At 50.8% G+C, this 22,911-nt stretch overlaps 1 non-coding gene and 1 pseudogene across 1 annotated transcript; both read right to left on the reverse strand.

Annotated features, from left to right (window-relative positions):
• Positions 1–17,435: 17,435 nt before the first annotated feature.
• LOC123377810 lies at positions 17,436–18,163 on the reverse strand (annotated as a pseudogene).
• Positions 18,164–21,616: 3,453 nt separating this feature from the next.
• Positions 21,617–21,688, reverse strand: TRNAE-UUC. Its single transcript has one exon. It is a non-coding gene; the product is annotated as a tRNA-Glu (tRNA).
• Between the last annotated feature and the right edge of the window lie 1,223 nt (positions 21,689–22,911).

Genomic DNA, 22,911 nt, shown 5'->3' on the forward strand with positions numbered 1-22,911 from the left:
CAGAATTGGGGTTGATGCCCCCGTTAAATGTTCCTGGGCTTTTTAACTTTCACAAGGTCAGAGCCTTGGTTTTATATCTACTCTGAAAGACAGATGTGAATTATCACTCTTTTGCCAATTGGAACTATGCCTTGGAATACTAGCAGCTCAGCTGTTGTTTCTGAAGGAAGCAACCTTTCCCTCAAGGCAGGACAAGCTGTCCAGAGCATTAACATGCTCAGAAGCAAGGCCTATGTACATAGATTGCTTCATTAAATCCTTTGGTTCACACCCGTCCTGAGTATTGCTGGATGCTCCAGATGTTCGCTGCTGTCTCCTGTGCCAGAGGCAAAAACAAAACATCCTGAATGTGGGTTGGATTGTGGAAAATCCCCTACCTGCAGCGTGACCTGACACCACTGAGGCCCTAACACAAGGTGACAATGTGACCATATCCCTTTCCTTTTAAATGAAACTCTTAAATCCCTGACTCCTGAGCTGCCTAGCCCAACTCTGTCCAACTCTGACACCCCGTGGCAGGAGGGGTGTATTACTCCTCTTTGTGACTCAGCTTCCTCTGGGGCTCTAAAGCAGCCTATCAAGAGAGCAGGTGCCATTCTCCCGCAAACACAAGAGTTTCCAGCTCAATGTGAAGTGTCACTAAACAACTCCTGTTTCATCCAGTGTTGCCTGCAGTATCCACATTTCACCTCTGTGGGTTGGGATATTAAAGCGCTACAACAGAGCCACTTAGCTAAATTCTCTGTTGCCCTAAGTGGAGACAGTTCCATTGATCCCAATGGAGTTTAGCGGAGCATTTGGCCCCCTATGTTTAGGGGAGAGTTGTTCATCTCACTTCCAACCCATATTTTCAGCTGGATTGGTTGATTTAACTGTGGGCTGGATGGACCAAGGCTAAAGACAAACAGAAATGAAGGGGGAACGAGAGGAAAAGGTGTCCATTTATTTGGTTTTCACATGGCTGGTGTGTGCTGGAGTGTACAGGGAATATTTTTAGTGACAAAAAGGGTTAATTCATCACTGCTAAGAGTCCATGTAATGGACTCTTAGAGGCACCATCTCTCAGAGCAGACATTGCATCACGGTCCTTTATGGTGTCAGTTAAAGTCCCCAGGGCTCTGAGAAGAGAGCAGGAGTTAACCTTAGTGTCCCAGACTCTCTCACTAACAAGGACTCAAGGTCTAAGGCCACGTGGGAGCCGTGGCTGAGCCTGGGCTGGTGGCCACGTTTGCCTGAACACTGATTGCACTCTCAGCATGTAGCTCATTACTGAATTAAGAGCTTTTGGGAGACCATGGGTATGAAACGCTAAACCTATTATAGGAGCCAAACAAAGAACTCCCATTAAGAAACGGGATTAGCACAGGCTCAGAGACAGACTGTGAAATCAGTTCTAGATGCTCAAAGCACATGCCCTTAACCTGCTTTTGTATCAGCTGTCCCAGGAGATTATGGGACCACAATGATCTCCCTTCCATGCCACAGACGAGGACTTTAAAATAACCAAAGAAGAATGAAGAATCCAGCCTGGGTTTTACACCAGACCCAGTGCATTCTTGGACAGGACACTTTGGAAGGGATTGGTTAATTTCACATAGGTAATTGGCCATGCTTGGTGTGATCTATATACTAATTTGTTCTTTAATACAGAATCAGTGTATGAAAGAAAGGCTCCCAATGCCTTCCAGAGCTTAGCACCACACAATCCATCCTTAGGATGGTTTCATTTTTAGTGGACTGCTTCAGGGTCTATACATGAAACTGTATGAGGCTGCACCCTAACATTTTCAGGGGTAACCTTTCCCACTGCAAGCAAAGGTCTCTAACCTCTCTGCTCCAAGCACACTCTTAGTCTTAGCTTGTTGACTGATTGCTATATTAGATATCCACATACACGTAGGCTCCATTTACAGCCAGGGGTCTGAAAAATCATGTTGCTGGGAGGTAGCGGGGAGTGAGGGTTTCCCCAGTACATCCTGGTAAATTTTGAAGAGCCCTGGGACAATGCGGCACAGAGGTGAATGGAGTGTCATTATTCCTACCCCCTTACTTTAGTGCAGGGGTGGCCAACCTGTTGCTCCGGAGCCATATGCGTCTCCTTGTATAGGCATCGACTCTGGGGCTGGAGCTACAGGCACCAACTTTCCAATGTGCCAGGGGCTGCTCACTGCTCAACCTCTGGCTCTGCCACAGGCCCTGCCCCCATTCCACCCTTTCTCACCCCCTCCCCTGAGCCACCGTGCCCTCACTCCTTCCCCTCCCCACCCCATGGTCTCCTGCACACCATGAAATAGTTGATCAGGAGGTGCGGGGAGGAAGGGAGAGGCGCTGATCAGCAGCTGTGGGTGGGTGGGAGGTCCTGGGAGCAGGTGGCGGGGCGGGGTTGCTGACATATTACTGTGGCTCTTTGGAAATGTACATTGGTAAATTCTGGTTCCTTCTCAGGCTCAGTTTGGCCACCCCTGCTTTAGTGGATTGCGAGCTGCAGGCCAGAACAGGAACTGCCCCAGACTGGATGAGCCTCAGGGGAGATGTAACTGCCCAGCCTCCAGCTAACACTCTCCTCACAAATGTGTTTGTATGTCTTCAGGCAGAAACTGGCCTTAGTCTGAAGGAGATTTTGGGTGTTTTAAGAACACTGAGCTTTTCATTCCCAGATAACCTGAATTTTGAGTAAACTCCCATCTAATGCTCTTGGTTTGTCTCCCCCAGACCAGGAAGGACCAACTCCATGTTCAGATTTCTTTCAGGCCCTTCCCTCAGGGCATGGTTTACTGGACCCCAGGACCCAGAGGCCTTTCCCTGTGGAATGCTCTCTGCTCCAGCGGTGAGTCACAGGACACAGCCTACCTTCCAGCTGAGCTCCCTTTATAGGCATCATCTGATCCCTTCCCAGATGGGTCTCATCATTGAACAAGGTTGGCTGGCCCCAAGCACCCTGACTCTTATAGGGGCAGACCATTCTGATACACTCCCTCAAACGCTGACTTTCTGGGGATGAAATCAGATCATTCTGATGAAATGGAAATGAAATGCCAACACCTCCAATTCAGAGGGGTTCGGATTTCGAGGTGACTATTTCACACAACCCTACATCGGTCAAACAAAACTCAAACTTTGTTGCATATAAGAGAACACAGATGCAGTGACCATCCAAATATTTCAAATCTAATAGAGTTTAGTCTTTAAAAAGGACTTGTCTAGGTTAGGGTTTGAAGGTATGATGGTAGAACCTTAGCTAACACATTCTAACACATTTGAAAGATCTGGTGTAGATTGCCTTTAACATGTGCTAAACTGGTCAAATTGAAGCCTAGAAAGGAGCCTAGGCTTTCACTGGATCAGTTTAACATGTGTTAAAGTCTACACTGCTTTGTCTACACTAGACTTTTCAAATGTTAGAACATGTTCTGACATCACTCCTTTAAATCTTAACCTAGACTAGGCCTACAGGCCCAGTCCCTCGAACCTTCCAGACATGGAACTCACCTGTTCACAATGGGAGTTGTAAACAGAGAAATTTTGCCTGGATGTGGTCCCAGGCTAACCACCCTGCTTGAAAGAAGTTGTGACAGCCCCATGTCCAGCAGCAGGGAGGAGGGAAGGAAATAACAGTGACTCCTCTAATTCAGATCTAGCCAGAAGGTGAAATTTATGAGGGCTCTTCAGCCATAATTCACAATGCCAGAAATAAGTCAAATTAACAACCTTCTCTTCTATTTCTTTCTTTCTAATATACTTTGTGCTTCTGTAATGCTTGAAGACACCGAGGACAACCCCCCAGTGTAGGTACAGCTGTATGGATATTAAGATGTAACTGCCACTTTTCAAAGATATATAGGAGGCACCTTGCCATTGACTGACCAGCAGAAGACCAATCTGCACTATGTTACCAACCATCTCCACAGTGGATGCGGCCACACTGCGACAAGCAGAATGGGAACCAGCAGCTCTCTCTGTAAGAAATTCCTTCCTTATCACTCAGCCTGATGAGAGACTGCCTGGCTTTGAGCTGCCACCCTATCTCTGGTGCAAGCTCAACCATGTCAGAGATGTGGTGGTCAGGCTAGTTTATCGTGAGGACTTCCTAGATGCCACACCGCTGACCTCAGTGCTTTTGAACAATGAAAATGCCTGTGATTCCAACTTAGAATCATAGAATATCAGGGTTAGAAGGGACCTCAGGAGGTCATCTAGTCCAACCCCCTGCTCAAAGCAGGACCAATTCCCAACTAAATCATCCCAGCCAGGGCTGTGTCAAGCCTGACCTTAAAAACCTCTAAGGAAGGAGATTCCACCACCTCTCTAGGTAACCCATTCCAGTGCTTCACCACCCTCCTACTGAAAAAGTTTTTCCTAATATCCAACCTAAACCTCCCCCTCTGCAACTTGAGACCATTACTCCTTGTTCTGTCATCTGGTACCACTGAGCACAGTCTAGAGCCATCCTCTTTGGAACCCCCTTTCAGGCAGTTGAAAGCAGCTATCAAATCCCCCCTTATTCTTCTCTTCAGTCCTTTAGACTCTTTTGATATTTTCTTTTTGACTTATACACTTGTTTTAGGTTTCAGTGGTAGCCGTTTTAGTCTGTATCAGCAAAAAAAACCCAAAAAACAAAAAAACGAGGAGTCCTTGTGGCACCTTAGAGACTAACAATATTTATTTGCCCAAATAAATTTGTTAGTCTCTAAGGTGCCACAAGGACTCCTTGGTTTTTTACGCTTGTTTTAGTTTCCCACTGTATACTTTGTTTGAACTTTTCCCCATCTTTATTGTACCACTTCTGTATTTGCAAAATAAAAAGGTGCTTATAGTGGTATAGTGCTTTACAGTAATGGTGAGACAAAGTGGGAATTTTTTGTAATATTTTTAAGAAGCCTGTGTGTGCCTCAGTTTCCCTGATGTGCTGCATTATTACCTGGCAGGTGGGAAAGGACACAGCTAAGAGACATAGATACAGGTGTTGCCTAGCTATCTGGGCCTTAATCCCCATATCATTGGAGCATCTGAGAAGACAATGGCAAATCCAATTGCCCAGACACTGATACCTAGCAACCGATGACCCAGAGAGATATAGACTTCCCCACCTGGGGTAGGGGGGCTGAGCCACATCTCCCCAGCTCAGGAACAAAGGACTGGAGAGAGGTGAGGTGGGGGATAAGTGCTGGCTGCTGGAGACAGTTGGGAGGCTCTGACCTGGGGTTTGGCCCAAGGAGATCAAACTGATAGTCATACAGAGCTTGCACAATGGCGTACAGCTTGGCTGGGTGCTGGGCTCCCCAGGATGGACTTTGCTTTAACCTACATTCCTCTATGCTAACCTAAGGACTTCCTATGCTGTGATCCAGATGACTAATAAACCCAACTGGGCTGTGTGAATGTCAGGGTTCCCTTCCCACCCTGAACTCTGGGGTACAGATGTGGGGACCCGCATGAAAAAATCCCTAAGCTTATTTCTACCGGCTTAGGTTTAAAACTTCCCCAAGACACAAATTACTTCCTTGCCCTTGGTATCGCTGCCACCACCAAGTGATTTAAACAAACATTCAGGGAGGGCCACTTTGAGCCCTACCTCCCCGAAAATATCCCCTCAAGTCCCTACACCCCCTTTCCTGGGGAGGCTTGAGAATAATATCCTAACCAATTGGTTACAAAGGGAGCACAGATCAAACCCCCTGGGTCTTTAGGACACTGAAAAACAATCAGGTTCTTAAAAGAAGTTTATTTTTAAAAAAAAGATAAAAGAATCACCTCTGTAAAATCAGGATGGAAGATAACTTTACAGGGTAACAAAAAGATTCAAAACACAGAGGATTTCCCCTCTAGGCAAAACTTTAAAGTTACAAAAACAGGGATAAACCTCCCTCTTAGCACAGGGAAAATTCACAAGCTAAAACAAAAGATACTCTAACACATTTCCTTGCTATTACTTACTATTTCTGTAATATTAGACGTATCATTTCAGTAGGAGCTGGATTACTTGCTTGGTCTCTCTCTTTGTCTTTGTGGATTGGAGAATTGCTAACATAGTTCCTATTTTTAAGAAAGAGAAAAAACGTGATCCGAGTAACTATAGGCCTGTTAGTTTGACATCTGTAGTATGTAAGGTCTTGGAAAAAATTTTGAAGGAGAAAGTAGTTAAGGACATTGAGGTCAATGGTAATTGGGACAAATTACAACATGGTTTTACAAAAGGTAGATCGTGCCAAACCAACCTGATCTCCTTCTTTGAGAAGGTAACAGATTATTTAGACAAAGGAAATGCAGTAGATCTAATTTACCTCGATTTCAGTAAGGCATTTGACATGGTTCCACATGGGGAATTATTAGTTAAATTGGAAAAGATGGGGATCAATATGAAAATTGAAAGGTGGATAAGGAACTGGTTAAAGGGGAGACTACAACGGGTCGTACTGAAGAGTGAACTGTCAGGCTGGAAGGAGGTTACTAGTGGAGTTCCTCAGGGATCAGTTTTGGGACCAATCTTATTTAACCTTTTTATTACTGACCTTGGCACAAAAAGCGGGAATGTGCTAATAAAGTTTGCGGATGACACAAAGCTGGGAGGTATTGCTAACACAGAGAAGGACCAGGATATCATACAGGACGATCTGGATGACCTTGTAAACTGGAGTAATAGTAATAGGATGAAATTCAATAGTGAAAAGTGCAAGGTCATGCATTTAGGGATTAAATAACAAGAATTTTAGTTATAAATTGGGGACACATCAGTTGGAAGTAACATAGAATCATAGAATCATAGAATCTCAGGGTTGGAAGGGACCTCAGGAGGTCATCTAGTCCAACCCCCTGCTCAAAGCAGGACCAAACCCAACTAAATCATCCCAGCCAGGGCTTTGTCAAGCCTGACCTTAAAAACCTCTAAGGAAGGAGATTCCACCACCTCCCTAGGTAACCCATTCCAGTTCTTCACCACCCTACTAGTGAAAAAGTTTTTCCTAATGTCCAACCTAAACCTCCCCCTCTGCAACTTGAGACCATTACTCCTTGTTCTGTCATCTGGTACCACTGAGCACAGTCTAGATCCATCCTCTTTGGAACCCCCTTTCAGGTAGTTGAAAGCAGCTATCAAATCCCCCCTCATTCTTCTCTTCTTCAGCCTCTCCTCATAAGTCATGTGTTCCAGCCCCCTAATCATTTTTGTTGCCCTCCGCTGGACTCTCTCCAATTTATCCACATCCTTCTTGTAGTGTGGGGCCCAAAACTGGACACAGTACTCCAAATGAGGCCTCACCAGTGCTGAGTAGAGGGGAATGATCACATCCCTTGATCTGCTGGAAATACCCCTACTTATACAACCCAAAATGCCATTAGCCTTCTTGGCAACAAGGACACACTGTTGACTCATATTCAGCTTTTTGTCCACCGTAACCCCTAGGTCCTTTTCTGCAGAACTGCTGCCCAGCCATTCGGTCCCTAGTCTGTAGCAGTGCATGGGATTCTTCCGTCCTAAGTGCAGGACTCTGCACTTGTCCTTGTTGAACCTCATCATATTTCTTTTGGCCCAATCCTCTAATTTGTCTAGGTCCCTCTGTATCCTATCCCTACCCTCCAGCGTATCAACCACTCCTCCCAGTTTAGTGTCATCTGCAACCTTGCTAAGGGTGCAGTCCACACCATCCTCCAGATCGTTAATGAAGATATTGAACAAAACCGGCCCCAGCACCGACCCTTGGGGCACTCCACTTGATACCGGCTGCCAACTAGACATGGAACCATTGATCACAGAGGAGGAGAAGGACCTCGGAGTATTGATTGATCACAGGATGACTATGAGCCGCCAATGTGATATGGCCGTTAAAAAAGCTAATGCAGTTTTAGGATGCATCAGGCAAGGTATTTCCAGCAAAGATAAGGAGGTGTTAGTACCGTTATATAAGGCACTGGTGAGACCTCATCTGGAATACTGTGTGCAGTTCTGGTCTCCCATGTTTAAGAAGGATGAATTCAAACTGGAACAGATTCAGAGATGGGCTACTAGGATGATCCGGGGCAGTGATGAGCTGCCAAAATCTTAGGAACCGGTTCCCTACTGGGTCTTCGGCGGCACGGCTCCGGCGGCTGAAGGGCCCACCACCGAAGACCCGGTAGGGAACCGCTCAGTGAGTACACCCCCCACCCACGTCCTGCCCCCCCTCAGAAACCACAACCATAACCCCCCTGCCCTGCTCCTTGTCCCCTAACCACTCCTTCCCAAGACCCCCAACCCTAACTCCCCCCCCAGGACCCCACCCCCTGCCAAACTTGCCCCGCTCCCTGTCCCCTGACTGCCCCGACTCCATCCACCACCATCCCAACAGACCCCAGGAACTCCCACGTGGTGCCTACCCAACCCCCCCTTCCCCATCCCCTGTCTGCCCCCCCAGAACCTCTGCCCGATCCAACCCCTCCTCCCCCGCCCCAGTCCCGGCCCTGGCCCTGGCCTCTTACCCCTGCCGGGGTTGGGGCTAGGGTCGGAGCCGCGCCGTGCGGCCGGAGTTGGGGCCGGGGCCGGGCAGTGGCTGGAGCAGGGCCGGGCGGCGCCTGGAGTCCTCATCGCGCCCCACCCTGCCCCAGCTCACCTGCAGGAACCGCGCCGCCCGGACCCGGCCAGGAACCGCGCCGCCTGGACCCGGGCCGCCCGGACCTGGCCAGGAACCGCACCGCCTGGCCGGACCCGGGGGCCGGACCCGGGCAGGAGCCGTGCTGCCCGGCCGAGGTCGCAGCTGGACCCTGGGGGCAGGAGCCCAGCCGCCCGACCCCAGAGTCTCGCTACGACCTCCCGAGCGGCGCGCCCCCTGGAGCCCTCCTCCCGCTGGCACCCCCGCTCACCTGGTGGAAGCGCTGCTTGCTTCTCAGCCCTCCCAGCTTCCCGCGCGAACAGCTGATTCGCGGGAAGCTGGGGAGGGGGAGGAGAAGCCGGAGGAGCTTCAGCAGAGGAGGTGGAGTGAGGTGAGTTGGGGCTGGGGAAGGGTAAGGAGCTGCTAGAGCTTTAGTTAAATTTAAAAGCCCTTTTGGAACTAGTTGTCCCTCCAGGAACAACCGGTTCTAAAGGGGGCTTCTAAATTTAACAACCGGTTTGCGCGATCCGGTGCGAACCGGCTGCAGCTCACCACTGATCCGGAGAATGGAAAACCTGTCTTATGAAAGGAGACTCAAAGAGCTTGGCTTGTTTAGCCTAACCAAAAGAAGGTTGAGGGGGGATATGATTGCTCTTTATAAATATATCAGAGGGATTAATATTAGGGAGGGAGAGGAATTATTTAAGCTTAGTACCAATGTGGACACAAGAACAAATGGGTATAAACTGGACACTAGGAAGTTTAGACTTGAAATTAGATGAAGGTTTCTAACCATTAGAGGAGTGAAGTTCTGGAACAGCCTTCCAAGGGAAGTAGTGGGGGCAAAAGACATATCTGGCTTTAAGACTAAGCTTGATAAGTTTATGGAGGGGATGGTATGATGGGATAGCCTAATTTTGGCAATTAATTTTGGCAATTGATCTTTGATTATCAGCAGGTAAGTATGCCCAGTGGTCTGTGATGGGATGTTAGATGGGGTGGGATCTGAGTTACTGCAGAGAATTCTTTCCTGGGTGCTGGCAGATGAGTCTTGCCCACATGCTCAGAGTTTAACTGATCACCATATTTGGGGTTGGGAAGGAATTTTCCTCCGGGGCAGATTGGCAGAGGCCCTGGAGGTTTTTCGCCTTCCTCTGCAGCATGGGGCATGGGTCACTTTCTGGAGGATTCTCTGCACCTTGAGGTCTTTAAACCACAATTTGAAGACTTCAATAACTCAGACATAGGATAAGGGTTTGTTATAGAAGTGGATGGGTAAGATTCTGTGGCCTGCTTTGTGCAGGAGGTCAGACTAGATCATAATGGTCCCTTCTGACCTTAAAGTCTATGAGTCTATAACACCCAAAGAGCACAAAACAATGCCCCCCGCCCCCCCCCCCCGAATTTGAAAGTATCTTCTTTCCCCGTTGGTCCTTCCGGTCAGGTGCCAACCAGGTTATCTGAGCTTCTTAACCCTCTACAGGTAAAGAAAGGATTTTATGCTACCCTTAGCTGTATGTTTATGACAGTGAGTGTCACTACAAATGCTTGGCGAGATGCAATAGTCCCTGAGAGTTAACAAGTCTCCATCGGGGGTCTGTCTCAGTTGGACTTGCTGACTAGTGCTCACAGTGTGAAGCAAGAGTGCTGCAGGCCCAGAGCTCCAGTTGAAGGAGGCAGTGAAGATGCATGGCTTACCTTGGAGGAAGTGTGAGACCCCACTGGGGATCTGGCACATGCAGGGGCGGCTCTACAAATTCGGCCGCCCCAAGCAGTCATGCCCGGGAGGCGCCCCCGAGCCGCGGGAGCAGCGGACCTCCCGCAGGCATGACTGCGGAGGGTCCGCTGGTCGCGCGGCTCGGCTGGACCTCCCGCAGCTGCGGGCGGTTCGCTGGTCCGGCGGCTCCGGTTGAGCCGCCGCAGTCATGCCTGCGGGAGGTCCAGCCGAGCCGCGGGACCAGCGAACCGTCCGCAGTCATGCCTGCGGCAGGTCCGCTGCTCCCGGGGCTCCGGTGGACCTCCCGCAGGCATGACTGCGGCAGGTCCGCCGGCCCAGCCGGCCGCCCCCCCGGGAAAGGGCCGCCCCAGGCGGGTGCTTGCCCCGCTGGGCTCTGGAGCCGGCCCTGGGCACATGGAAGGGGTTCCTCCTAGAGCAGGGGTGGGCAAACTACAGCCTGTGGGCCGAATCCGGCCCATCAGGGCTTTGGATCCGGCCCGCGGGATTGCCACCCTCATGGTGCTGAGGGCCCCACGCCGCTGCTGGAAGTGGCCAGCACCACGTCCCCAGGGCTGGCCTTACCATGAGGCGAACTGAGGCGGCCGCTTCAGGTGCCAGACTGGGGGGGTGGGGTGTGCAGGGGGTACCACTAGGACCCAGAGTGTAGAACAGGGGTCGGCAACCTTTCAGAAGTGGTGGGCCGAGTCTTCATTTATTCACTCTAATTTAAGGTTTTGCGTGCCGGTAATACATTTTAACGTTTTTAGAAGGTCTCTTTCTATAAGTCTATATTATATAACTAAACTATTGTTGTATGTAAAGTAAACAAGGTTTTCAAAATGTTTAAGAAGCTTCATTTAAAATTAAATTAAAATGCTGATCTTACACCACTAGCCTGCTGAGCGGGTCCTGCAGCCGGGACCCCAGACCTTGGGGAGGGGGTTTCAGGGAAGAAGGCTGGGGGGGGAGTCAAGGGTCAGGGCAGCGGGCAGTGGGGGTGTGCAGTGCAGAAGGCTGGCGGGGGGTCAGGGCAGAGAGCAGTGGGGGTGTGGGGGGTGCAGGGCAGAGGGCTGGGGATGGGGGGGTCAGGGCAGAGGGCAGTGGGGGTGTGGGGGGTGCAGGGCAGAGGGCGGTAGGGGTGGGGGGGTGCAAGGCAGAGGGCTGGGGGTGGGGAAGTTTCAAGGGTCAGAGCAGAGGTCTGGGGGTGTGTGGGGGTGCAGGGCAGAAGGCCGAGTGTGTGTGGGGGGGTGCAGGGCAGAGGGCTGGGGAGTGTGGGAGGGTCAGGGCAGAGGGCAGTGCGGGTGTGGGGGGTCAGGGAAGAGGGCTGGGGATGTGGGGGGGTCAGGGCAGAGGGCTGGAGGTGTGGGGGGTGCAGGGCAGAAGACTGAGTGTGGGGGGGGGGTCAGGGCAGAGGGCTGGGGTGCTCGGCTCGTAGGGGTGCTCCCAGCCCCCTGCCCTGAGCGGCTCAGGGCAGGGGGCTGGAAGGGATATGCCCTGTTCCACACCCTTCCCCAAGGCCCCGTCCCTACCTCTCTCTATCTCCTCCCTCCCCCTTGCTAGGGCCATCAGCTGATTGGTGCAGGGAAGGAGAGGGGGAGGGGCAGGAAAGCGCCACGCTGGGGGAAGAAGTGGGGGAGGGGGGAACTTGGCTGCCGCAGGACCGAGCTTCTGCCTCCTGCCCCTGCAGGGGAGAGTGGTGGGCGGGGGGGCTGAGTGGGGCTGGGGGTCAGGACTGCGGCAGCGTGCCACTCAAAATCAGCTTGCGTGCCGTGTTTGGCACACGTGCCGTAGGTTGCCGACTCCTGGTGTAGAAAATTGTGTCTGCTGCTGGTGCATATGTATTCTCTCTGCTCTAGATGCACAGAGATGGTGGAATGCTGTGCTGGAGGAAGGAGGGCACAAGCAGGGCTGGCTCTAGGTGTTTTGCCACCCCAAGCAAAAAAAATTTTGGCTGCCCCCTCCCCCCCCCAGCCCTGAGCTCCCCCCCCTGCCCACCAGTGCCCCCGCACCTGCACCCCCTGCCGCTACAGCACTGGGCTCTCTCTTTCCCCCCACACACTCCCTGCCGCCCCAGCACTGGGCTCCCCCCAAAACGTGGGATCCGCTACCAGCACACGGCAGCTGAGCCCTGGCCCAGCTGCGACTCTGTCCCCATGCAGGTGGAGCTGCTGGGCGGCGCGGAGTGGGAGTACTTCCAGGTGGCAGTGCGGAGAACACGGCCCCCTCCCTGGGCTTCGCGGCGCTGCTGGTGGCCGAGGTGGATCAGTTCATGTTCACCCCCCCTCACCCCTGACATGCTGGCGGCCGAGGACCTGGAGAGCCCCCCGGACCTGCTGCTCTTCAGCCTCACGGTGCTCTGGTCCAGCCCCGGCAGGCGGGAAGGTGAGGATCTCTGGCTGCGGGGCTACCTGCTCAGCACCGACGAGCCCAACCGGCCGCTCACCTCCTCACACACTCTGGGAGCCCCTCTCGCCGCCGCCCGGGCTCGGCTCCAGGGGACCCCACTTCCCTCCCTCCTCAGCTCCTCACACACTCTGGGCAGGGCCGCCCAGAGGATTCAGGGGGCCTGAGGCAAAGCAATTTCGGGGGGCCCTTCCATAAAAAAAAGTTGCAATACTATAGTAACATGTATTTGGAAATGTAAAAAATAACTAGTGAAATACATTCAAAAATTAATTTGTAATAATTTGAAAATACACTAAATACATTATTTAAAAACATTAAATGCTTTAATGGTATGTCTACATTTGCAATTACATAATGGGCTGTTGCTGGGTGATGGTGATGGTTGGTGCCAATGGGCTGCTGTTGCCCAGGGCTGGGTGGGGAGCTGGGCTCTGGGTTGGGGGGTGCCCGGCTCACAGGGGCTGGGCTCAGGGCAGTGGAGAGATGGGGTTGGGGGGTGTCCGGCTCAGAGGGGCTGGGCTCGGAGCTGGGAGTCAGGGCTGTGGGGGGGATGGTGCTGGGGGGTGGCCGGCTCAGAGGGGCTGGGCTCAGAGCTGGGGGTCAGGGCTGGGGGGGATGGGGTCGGGGCGGGTGCCCGGCTCAGAGGGGCTGGGCTCGGAGCTGGGGGTCAGGGCTGTGGGGGATGGGGTCGGGAGGGTGCCCAGCTCAGAGGGGCTGGGCTCGGAGCTGGGGGTCAGGGCTGGGGGGGGATGGGGTCGGGGGGGTGCCCAGCTCTGGCCTCAGCCCCTTACCATGCCGCTTACCCCCTCTCCCGGACAGCGCTGCAGCGGCGTGGTGTCTCCAGCGGGGCCTGAGTTCCCGCCGCTCAGCTGCAGCTCGCAGCCCCGCCCCCTTACCAGCTGAGACAGCGGGGGATGAGGGAAGACGTAGGCGGGGGGAGCCTCCGACATACTCATGGGGGCCCCTGTGGGGCCTGGGGAAAATTGCCCCACTTGCTCACCCCCCCCGCGGGCAGCCCTGACTCTGGGAGCCCTTCTCGCCGCCGCCGCAGGCCGGGCTCGGCTCCAGGGGACCCCGCCTCCCTTCCTCCCTCCCCGGCTCCTCACACACTCTGCGGCAGCGGCGAGAGGGGCTCCCGGAATGTGTGAGGAGCCGGGGAGGGAGGGAGGCAGGGCCCAGGATGCAGGAAGGGAGGAGGGGTCCTGCTGCCGCTGCCGCTCTGAGTCTCCCCAGGGTGGTGCGGCGTTTCCCTGAGTGGGCTGTGCAGGGCGCCGCCGGGCTGGGCAGGGGGCGTGGATCCCAGCTTGCGCGCTGACAGGGCGAGTGGCTGCACCAGGGCCGGCTCCCGGCATTGCCACCCCAAGCAAAAAAATAAAAAATAAAAATAAAAAAAAGGGGGGGCGGAGTGCCGCCCCTTAGAAAGTGCCACCCCAAGCACATGCTTGGAGGGCTGGTGCCTAGAGCCGACCCTGGGCACAAGAGACATAACAGGCAAGTAGGAGAAAAGGTGAGAGGGAATAAAAGAAAGTAGCAGGAGCGGCAGGGAGAGATAGAAGAAGGAGCTTCTTATGTACCTCTCTAGCACCCCCAGGAGCCTGGACTGATTAACACCAGCTTCTCAGGCAGCTTCCTGTTTTCTGCTGCTTTCCTGAACCCACCTGAAGAGAACAGGCAGTCAGCTGAAGTAGTAGGAGCCAGTTAGGCCCTTAAGACGCTGATATCGTCCCTCACTCAGGCCCTGCTACCAGCCTGCTCATTTGTCCCCTTTAATTATGTGTTGAGAGACACAATAGCTGGCACAGAACAGCAGTCAGGAGTGAAAGAAGAAAACGCCCCTCTGGGGCAGCATTCAGAAAAAGAAAGCAAGCAAAGGAAGCTTTTCTATCTAAGCAGGAAGGAGCTCTCCTGAGATACATAGACACAAATGTTCACGGTGAGCCTTCTGGCCCCAGTGAGGATGTGAGTGGTGAGGAGATGCCTGATCTTCCAGTTAGTCAGAGTGCAGGTGACCCAGCAGCTACTGCAGCATCCATATCTCCATCTCAAATGGTGTAACCATGCACATTCCTGAAGAAAAGTGTAGATCAGAGAAGAGTGTGGTTGAAGCGCAAGAAACAGCTGCTGCTGAGTTTAGTTCCTTTAGTCTAGATGATCCAGGACTGTGGACCCACTTGAGCAGTAGCCTGAGGGACTTCCTTGTACTGCATGGGCCACAGCAAGTGAAAAACTTCATGTACCCCAAAGACAATGAAAACAGAAGTTTCCATCCAACACATTACTGGCGTCAAATCCCCAATGGTGACAAAGTGGAGAGGCCATGGCTTATGTACTCAAAAACCCAGAATGCTGCATACTGTTTTTGTTGCAAACTCTTCCAGTCTAATGTTCCAGCCACATTGGGTTCTACAGGAACAAAGGACTGGAAAAATCTGGCTAGAAATCTGGCATGCCATGAGAAGGCAGCAAATCACCAGAGAGCATTCCATAGGTGGAAAGAGCTTGGATGAGACTAAGATTAAAGGCCACCGTAGATAATCAGCATCAAGAGAAGATTGCATCAGAGTCTCTTTACTGGCAAAATGTTCTGAAAAGGCTCATTGCCATTGTGAGAATGCTTGCTACCCAAAACCTAGCACTGCGTGGCACTTCAGATCAGATGTGTGTACCAAACAATGGAAACTTCCTTAAAATTGTGGAGCTGATGGCTGAGTTTGATGCTGTACTCCAGGAGCATCTAAGAAGAGTCACCACCCAAGAAATGTACACACACCACTACCTTGGAAAAACAATTCAAAATGAGATCATACATTTACTGGCAACAAAAGTCAAACAGAAGATTGCGGCAGATCTGAAGTCAGCAAGATATTAATCTGTTATTCTGCACACCTGACATCAGCCATACGGAACAAATGACTTTAATGGTGCATTTTGTAACAACAACAGAACCAAGTGAAAATGTCCCTGCAATGGTGACTGTCAGAGAGCATTTTCTAGAATTTATTGACATTGATGATACTACAGGAGCTGGTATGACAAATGTGCTTCTTAAGAAGCTGAAAGGTACAGGAATTGCGATAGCTGACATGATAGGTGCCGACTCCATAGGTGCTCTGGGGCTGGAGCACCCATGGGGAAACATTAGTGGGTGCTCTGCACCCACCGGCAGCTCCCCGCCCCAGCTCACCTCCACTTCTGCTCTGCCTCCGCCTCCTCCCCTGAGCGCATCACCACATCCTGCTTCTCCCCCCTCCCTCCCAGCGCTTGCACCGCGAAACAGCTGTTTTGCGTGGCAAGCCCTGGGAGGGAGGGAGAGGAGAGGAACGTGGTGCGCACGGCGCGCTCGGGGAAGAGGTGGGGCTGGGGATTTGGGGAGGGGTCCAATAGGGGCAGGGAGGGGGCTGAGGTGGTGTGGGGCTGGGGGCGGGAGGGTGCAAGCACCCTCCAGAGCAGGGCTGGCTCTAGACCCCAGTGCCCGGCAGCCCGCCCCCTGCGGCATGCCGCCCTGCTTGGGGCAGCCGGATTCCTAGAGCCGCCCCTGCTCCGGAGCCAAGGAAAGTTGGCACCTGTGGCTGACTTTAGAAGTCAGGGCTACGATAATGGTGCCAACATGAGAGGAAAGAACAGAGGAGTGCAGACACGGATCTGAGAGTTAAACACTTGAGCTTTTTTTGTCCCATAGAGTTCTCATTCATTGAACTTGGTTGTCAGTGATGCAGCGTCAGCTTCTAGTGAGGCTGCTGAATTTTTTAATGTAATTCAAAGCATCTGTATTTTTCTCTGCATCAACTCATCGATGGGAAATTTTGAAGCAACATCTGGGAACATCCTCTCTGACACTGAAACCACTGAGTGCCACACAATGGGAAAGTCGAGTGGAGGCAATAAAGCCTATCAAACACCAAATTGGGAAGACAGATGATGCCATAGTTGCCATTATGGAGGATAATGCTATGACATTTGTGGGAGAACAGTGGCAGAGGGAAATGGAATCACCAGAAACATACATAACTTCAAATTTCTGTGTGGCTTAGTGTTGTGGCATGACATACTGTTAGAAATAAATGTTGTCAGCAAGAGACTCCAAGGTGTTGACCTTGATATAGCTGGAGCAATGGAACAACTGGACAAAGCAAAGTCATACCTACAGTCTTACCGGTCAGATGAGGGATTTCAAAATATTCTGAAGAGTGCACAGAAGTTGGCAGAGGAACTTCACACTGAAGCTATTGTCCCATCCATTCAAGAATACAAGAGTCACCGAAGAAGAAGACATTTTGATTACGAGGCACAGGATAATCTCATAAGAGATCCCAAACAACAATTCAAAGTTGAATTCTTTAACCAGGTGCTAGATTGTGCAGTACAGTCAGTTGAAGAACATTTCATGCAGCTCAAGGAACACAGCAGTATATTTGGGATGTTGTATGATATTCCAAAACTCCTCACTATACCTGAAGAAGACCTACACCAGCAATGCAGGGCACTAGAGACAGTGCTGACACATGATGACATGAGCGATATTGATGAGAGTGATTTAGGTGATAAACTGAAAGCCCTTTCAAGATACATTTCAGCAGGATCAACTCCAAAGGCTATTCTGGAATATAGGTGCACAAATAAGATGACCACCCTCTTTCCAAATGCTTTTGTTGCTCTGTGCATACGTCTAACACTTCTTTTAACAGTTGCTGGTCGAGAACGCAGCTTCTCCAAGCTGAAGTTTTTTTGTTTTGTTTTTTAACTAAAGAGTATTCATTTTATTTTCCACTATGTCTTTTGTCTCAATGACATAACTAATAGTTGGATATCCCGCAGAAGGGCACATACAGTGAATCTAGCAAAGCATATGAACAGCCCTAGGGGGTTGAACAAAAGTAGGATTGTTAGCCAACCAGAGAGAAACAAAGTTAAATCCCTGCCAAAGATGTTACATTTTCTTCTTCATTTACACTAAAAAAAGGGTTTCAAACTGAACAAAATCCTTGCATCGCTAACAATACATTCAGTCCTGACTAGAGTTTAACAAGATGACAACAGGATGACTATAATACAAAACTTCTACTACTGTACACACCTGTTGTCCAAGCCCTCCCCAAACCCCATAATGAGGCTGCCCCATTATTTGCTTGCTTGCTGAGCCTGTCTGCGGAGGAGGACGTAGATCTTCTCCTTTATCCAGTCTTTATTGTAGGGTTGGTATGTCTGAGTGTCAGCACGGTAAACAAGACAGCTGAGTCTGCCAGGTCATCAATAAAATCAAACAACTGGCTGATGTCATATGTAATGGATGGGCTGTTGGGATTCATTCTCTTCAGATGTTCTTCATACATTTTACAAACTCCTTCCATGCACTCATTCACCGATTCATAGTCAGCATACGTTCTCCCTTCTGGCCTCTTGGTAGGCTGAACAAGCAAAATTGTGTGAGACATGGCGACTCGTTCTCCACAGCCCCGCTGACTGTGACGGTCCTGAACGAACAGTAATACAAACACATCTACGCTCCACAATGACACAGAAGAGGCTGGTCGGCCTTGCAACCATCTCAATAGAGCATGAGCTGGCCCAGACTGTGGACCTTCAGGAAGCAGTTCAACTCTTTGCAACCAAAAAGGCACGGAAAGCACCTCTTTGATTAGTCAAACAGATACAAATGCCAGTGTTTACTATGCAGACAAGAAAAGTTACATTTGCTGTTCAGGCGTTTGAAAGTTAAGTGTTACTTAAAATTTTTTAATAAGGCATTTTAAGTTAGTTCTCCTTTATTGGGGTAGGTAGCAGAGCAGTGCCAGGAGAGAAGTAGAACAGGAAGAAGGCAGAATTGAGACCTTTAAAAGTTTTGGCCCAAGCGAGGGAGTATGGGGGTGTCATTTGAGCCCCCTGCCTCAGGTGCCAAAATGTTGTGGGCCGGCCCTGCACGTCCCTGCAGCCCCTGGGGGATGGGGGGCAGAAGGCCCTGTGCGCTGCCCTCGCCTCCAGGCACCGCCCCCCGTAGCTCCCATTGGCTGGGAATGGGGAACCGTGGCCAATGGGATCTTCGGAGGAGGTACCCGTAGGGGAGGGCAGCACGTGGAGCCCTTTGCCCCCCCCACCACCACCAGTGCTGGCCGCTTCCGGGAGTGGTGCGGCGCAGGGCCGGGCCTGCAGGGAGCCTGTCTTAGCCCCACTGCGTGCAGCTGCCACCCCGGAGCCGCTCCAGGTAATCGGTGCTTGGGCGGAGCCCACACCCTGCACCCCTCCTGCACCCCAACCCCCTGCCCTGAGCCTCCTGCTGCACCCCTCCTGCACCTCAACTCCCTGCCCTGAGCCACCTTGTACACCCCGCACTCCTCCTGTGCCCCAACTCCCTGCCCCGAGCCCCTTCCTGCATACTGCACCCCCTCCCACACCCTGCACCCCTCCTGCACCCCCCACCCCTCCTGCCCTTCAACTCCCTGCCCTGAGCCTCCTGCTGCACCCCTCCTGCACCCCAACCCCCTGCCCTGAGCCTCCTGCTGCACCCCTCCTGCACCCCAACCCCCTGCCCTGAGCCCCCTGCTGCACCCCTCCTGCACCTCAACCCCCTGCCCTGAACCCCCTTGTACACCCCGCACTCCTCCTGTGCCCCAACCCCCGCCCTGAGCCCCTTCCTGCACACCGCATCCCCTCCCACACCCTGCACTCCCTCCTGCATCCCAACCCCCTGCCCCAGCCCTACATTGATGGCTCTGCATGCAATTTCCCCACCCAGATGTGGCCCTCGGGCCAAAATGTTTGCCCACCTCTGTCCTAGAGACTGTTCCAAAACTGAGGCCATAGCACCAATGACCTCGGTGATGGGTCACTAGATGGGGATGACTCTGAGTTACTATAGAGAATTCTTTCCCAGGTGTCTGGGTGTCTGGTGGGTCTTGCCCACATGCTCAGGGTCTAACTGATTGGCCTATTTGGGGTTGAGAAGGAATTTTCCTCCAGGTCAGATTGGCAGCTACAGGTTTTTAGCTTTGCTCTGCAGCATTAAGCATGGGTCAGTTGCAAGTTTAAACTAATCTAAATGGGGGATTCTCTGTAACTTTGAAGTCTTTAAATCATGATTTTCAGACTTCAATAACTCAGCCAGTGGTTATGGGTCTATTACAGGAGTGGTGGGTGAAGTTCTATGGCCTACAATTGCAGGAGGTCAGACTGATCATGATGGTCCCTACTGTGGCTTTACAGCCTCTGAGTCTGAGCACTGATCCTGTGGATCTGTGACACATGGCTACACTCAAAAGTGGCACCAGTATAGTTAAAGAGGTACAACCATGTAGTGTAGACACAGTTATACCAGTATAAAGATGCTAATGCCAGTCTAGCTTTTTTCCATACATTTGTATTAAAATACCTTTATACCAGCAGCCACACTAGGGCCAGGCCTACATTACTAGCTTTGCTAACATAGCTCTGTCAGTCAGAGGTGTGATTTGTGCCCAATGTAGCTGTGTCAGCAGCAGCCCTAGTGGAGAAGCAGTTATACTGGTAAAATGGCACTTTTACCGGTATTATTCATTTTGCTAGAGGGGTCTGGAATAAGCTATATGACCAAAAGTGCAGTTTTGCCAGTACAAGTTGTGTGCTGGTGCGGCAAAGCAGCATAGCTATGCTGGCAAACTCTCCTAGGGTAGACCTGGTCTACAGGTTATAATGATTAACTGTTTTGGTAGAAAATCACACCCTTAATTGAAATAATTAAGTAGGTACAAAAAACATATATGGACCAGGGCTCGTTACCATATATTTACAGTAACACACACCTTTATCTGTCTAACTGTATCTACCCTAGGGGTTGTACTAATATAACTCTCCTGGTATAAAATCACACACACCCAGCCTACGCAGATAAATCAGTACAAAAACTGTGTATAGACCAGACCTAAGTGTTAGTGAAGCACTCAGAAAATGTAAAGAAGTGCTAAGTATTGTTGCATTTAAAAGTCAAGAAATACAAAGGGCCGAAATGCTCTCTCTCCATTGTCAGTGATGCAGGAGCTCAGGCAGTAGAGCAGTGTTCACATCTGAGAACATCTGCCCCGGGGATGGCCAAGATTATTCTTCCTTTTTATTTATGTATGTATATTACTATGGATTCTTTTTCATGTATGTAGATTTTAAGCCCCGGGAGGGAGGCGCCTTTTGGTTCTGTATCTGTACAGCTCCTAGCACAACGAGGTTCTCTTCCATGACCTTGGCTCCTCCTGGGCACCACTGCAAAAATCTATAATGCAGGTTCTGCATGGATCCAAAGAAGACAGGGCTGATAAACTGTTTCTGCTTTCAAACATGATCCGTGCCTGAGATCAGGTGAAAGCAGCCAGCATTTCCAGATGCAGCACCTCCACCTGGGATGGATTTTTGCAGCTGGGGAAAACTTAGGAACTGGTCTCCTGATCCCTTTCAATATCCCTCCTGGGGGAGCTGTACCAAGAAGGGTGAAAGTACCTCAAATCTACCTGAGCAAGATTCCTTAAATCCAGTATGGGCAGTTTGCCAAATAAACTAAACTCATTTATCCCAAACCCACCGGTACTAAGAGAAAATCAGCGAAGGTATTTGGTATTACCTGCATCTCAGGTTGCAAAGTCAGAGCTCTGAAGAGTCCCTTCCTATTCCAGCAATAAGAGAGAGCAGGGATCTGTAACACAGCCTGTGCCCAGCTGGGCTCCAGAAGGTCCCTTGAGTGGCTCGGGCTATGCATCCCTGCATGGACCGACGCATCATCGCCATCTAGTGGCCACATGCCGCCAGCGTCTCGGCTTTGCGCCTTGTTTCCAAGCCCATGTTGCGCGGGTTTTACCTGCTTAAAGCACCATGGTTCGCCCTTTAAAAAGCGGAGTATTTGTTGGGGGGCGGGGGTTAGTGTGCCGATTAAATATAATTTTGGAAACTATGTAATTATATGGGGAAAAAGTGAAACTTCCCATACCGGGAGTCGAACCCGGGCCGCCTGGGTGAAAACCAGGAATCCTAACCGCTAGACCATATGGGAGGCGTTAAGAAGTTATTGTATCTGCCTTTCTTATAGTTGTACTTTGCTGTTTCATTTGTTTTTCTCATACTGTAATTGATCGGTTAAGTCCATTTCTACTTGCCTTTGGCTCTAGCAAACAAACCTATGCATCCAAAGAAGTGGTAGCCCACAAAAGCTTATGCTGAAAGAAATTTGTTAGTCTCTAAGGTGCCACAAGTACAGACTAACACGACTGCTACTCTGAAGCCTATGAATGACTGTAGCACTCTCTTATAGTGGCGATAGTCATTAGGACTAATCATATCACCCGAGGTAAAATTGTCCTCTGTGTCTAAACTGAAGAAAAGTGATCATATGGGGAAAAATTGACGATTCTTGAATAATATTGAGTCTTTGGTAAATGCAAACCTGCAACATTCCTGCAGTGTGTATGCACAAGCCATGTCTAAACAGCTTGATTTGCCCTAATGCACACCATCTAGACATGCCCACACGGGATTATAACAAGCATAGCTTTACATACACCTGTACTCACCCCAGACATAGGTTACATTGTATTATCTGCGGTACTGGATGGAATAATAAATATGCTCCCAGGTTGGGTGTGAACTAAAGTCCTGGATTGAGACACCCATATACCTGGATCCAAATTTTGCAACTGGACTGGTCCAGTCTCTATCATGGGCTGAATCAAAATCTTGGCGCCAAACACCCTCAAATGGTGCTGATGTTTGGAAATGTCTTTTTAATGGCTGAGACAAATTCTGTATCCAAACAAAATCTTGGGAAAATCTGGATCCAAACTTTTCAGCTAAGGCCCATCTCTAATATGTATACTTGAGGCCTGATTCTGCAATTCTTCCCCCTCCCTGCAATGATCCTACACCTGATGCCTGATGTCCCATGTATGTGTAAATCCTACACTCTGAACCTAATACTGCACTTTGTACATGTGCCAATCATACACGTGGGGCTTGCTTCTACTACACCCTAAGTAGGTGTCAGTCATGAACATGGAACTGGATCCTGCCCATCACACACTATGCCCCCACAAATGCACCAATTATACCCCTGAGAACTGATGGTACATGCACCAATCATACACACAGTGTCCAGTCCTTCACTCCATGTGCTATTTATTTCATGCATGTTCCAATCATTCCCATGGGGCCCAATCTTGGACCCCACCAGCTACAACCGATACATGCTAATCATACATGTGACCTGATAGTGCACCCCAT

Source organism: Mauremys mutica, chromosome 9 (genome assembly GCF_020497125.1).
Source record: "Mauremys mutica isolate MM-2020 ecotype Southern chromosome 9, ASM2049712v1, whole genome shotgun sequence".
Lineage (NCBI taxonomy): Eukaryota > Metazoa > Chordata > Testudines > Geoemydidae > Mauremys > Mauremys mutica.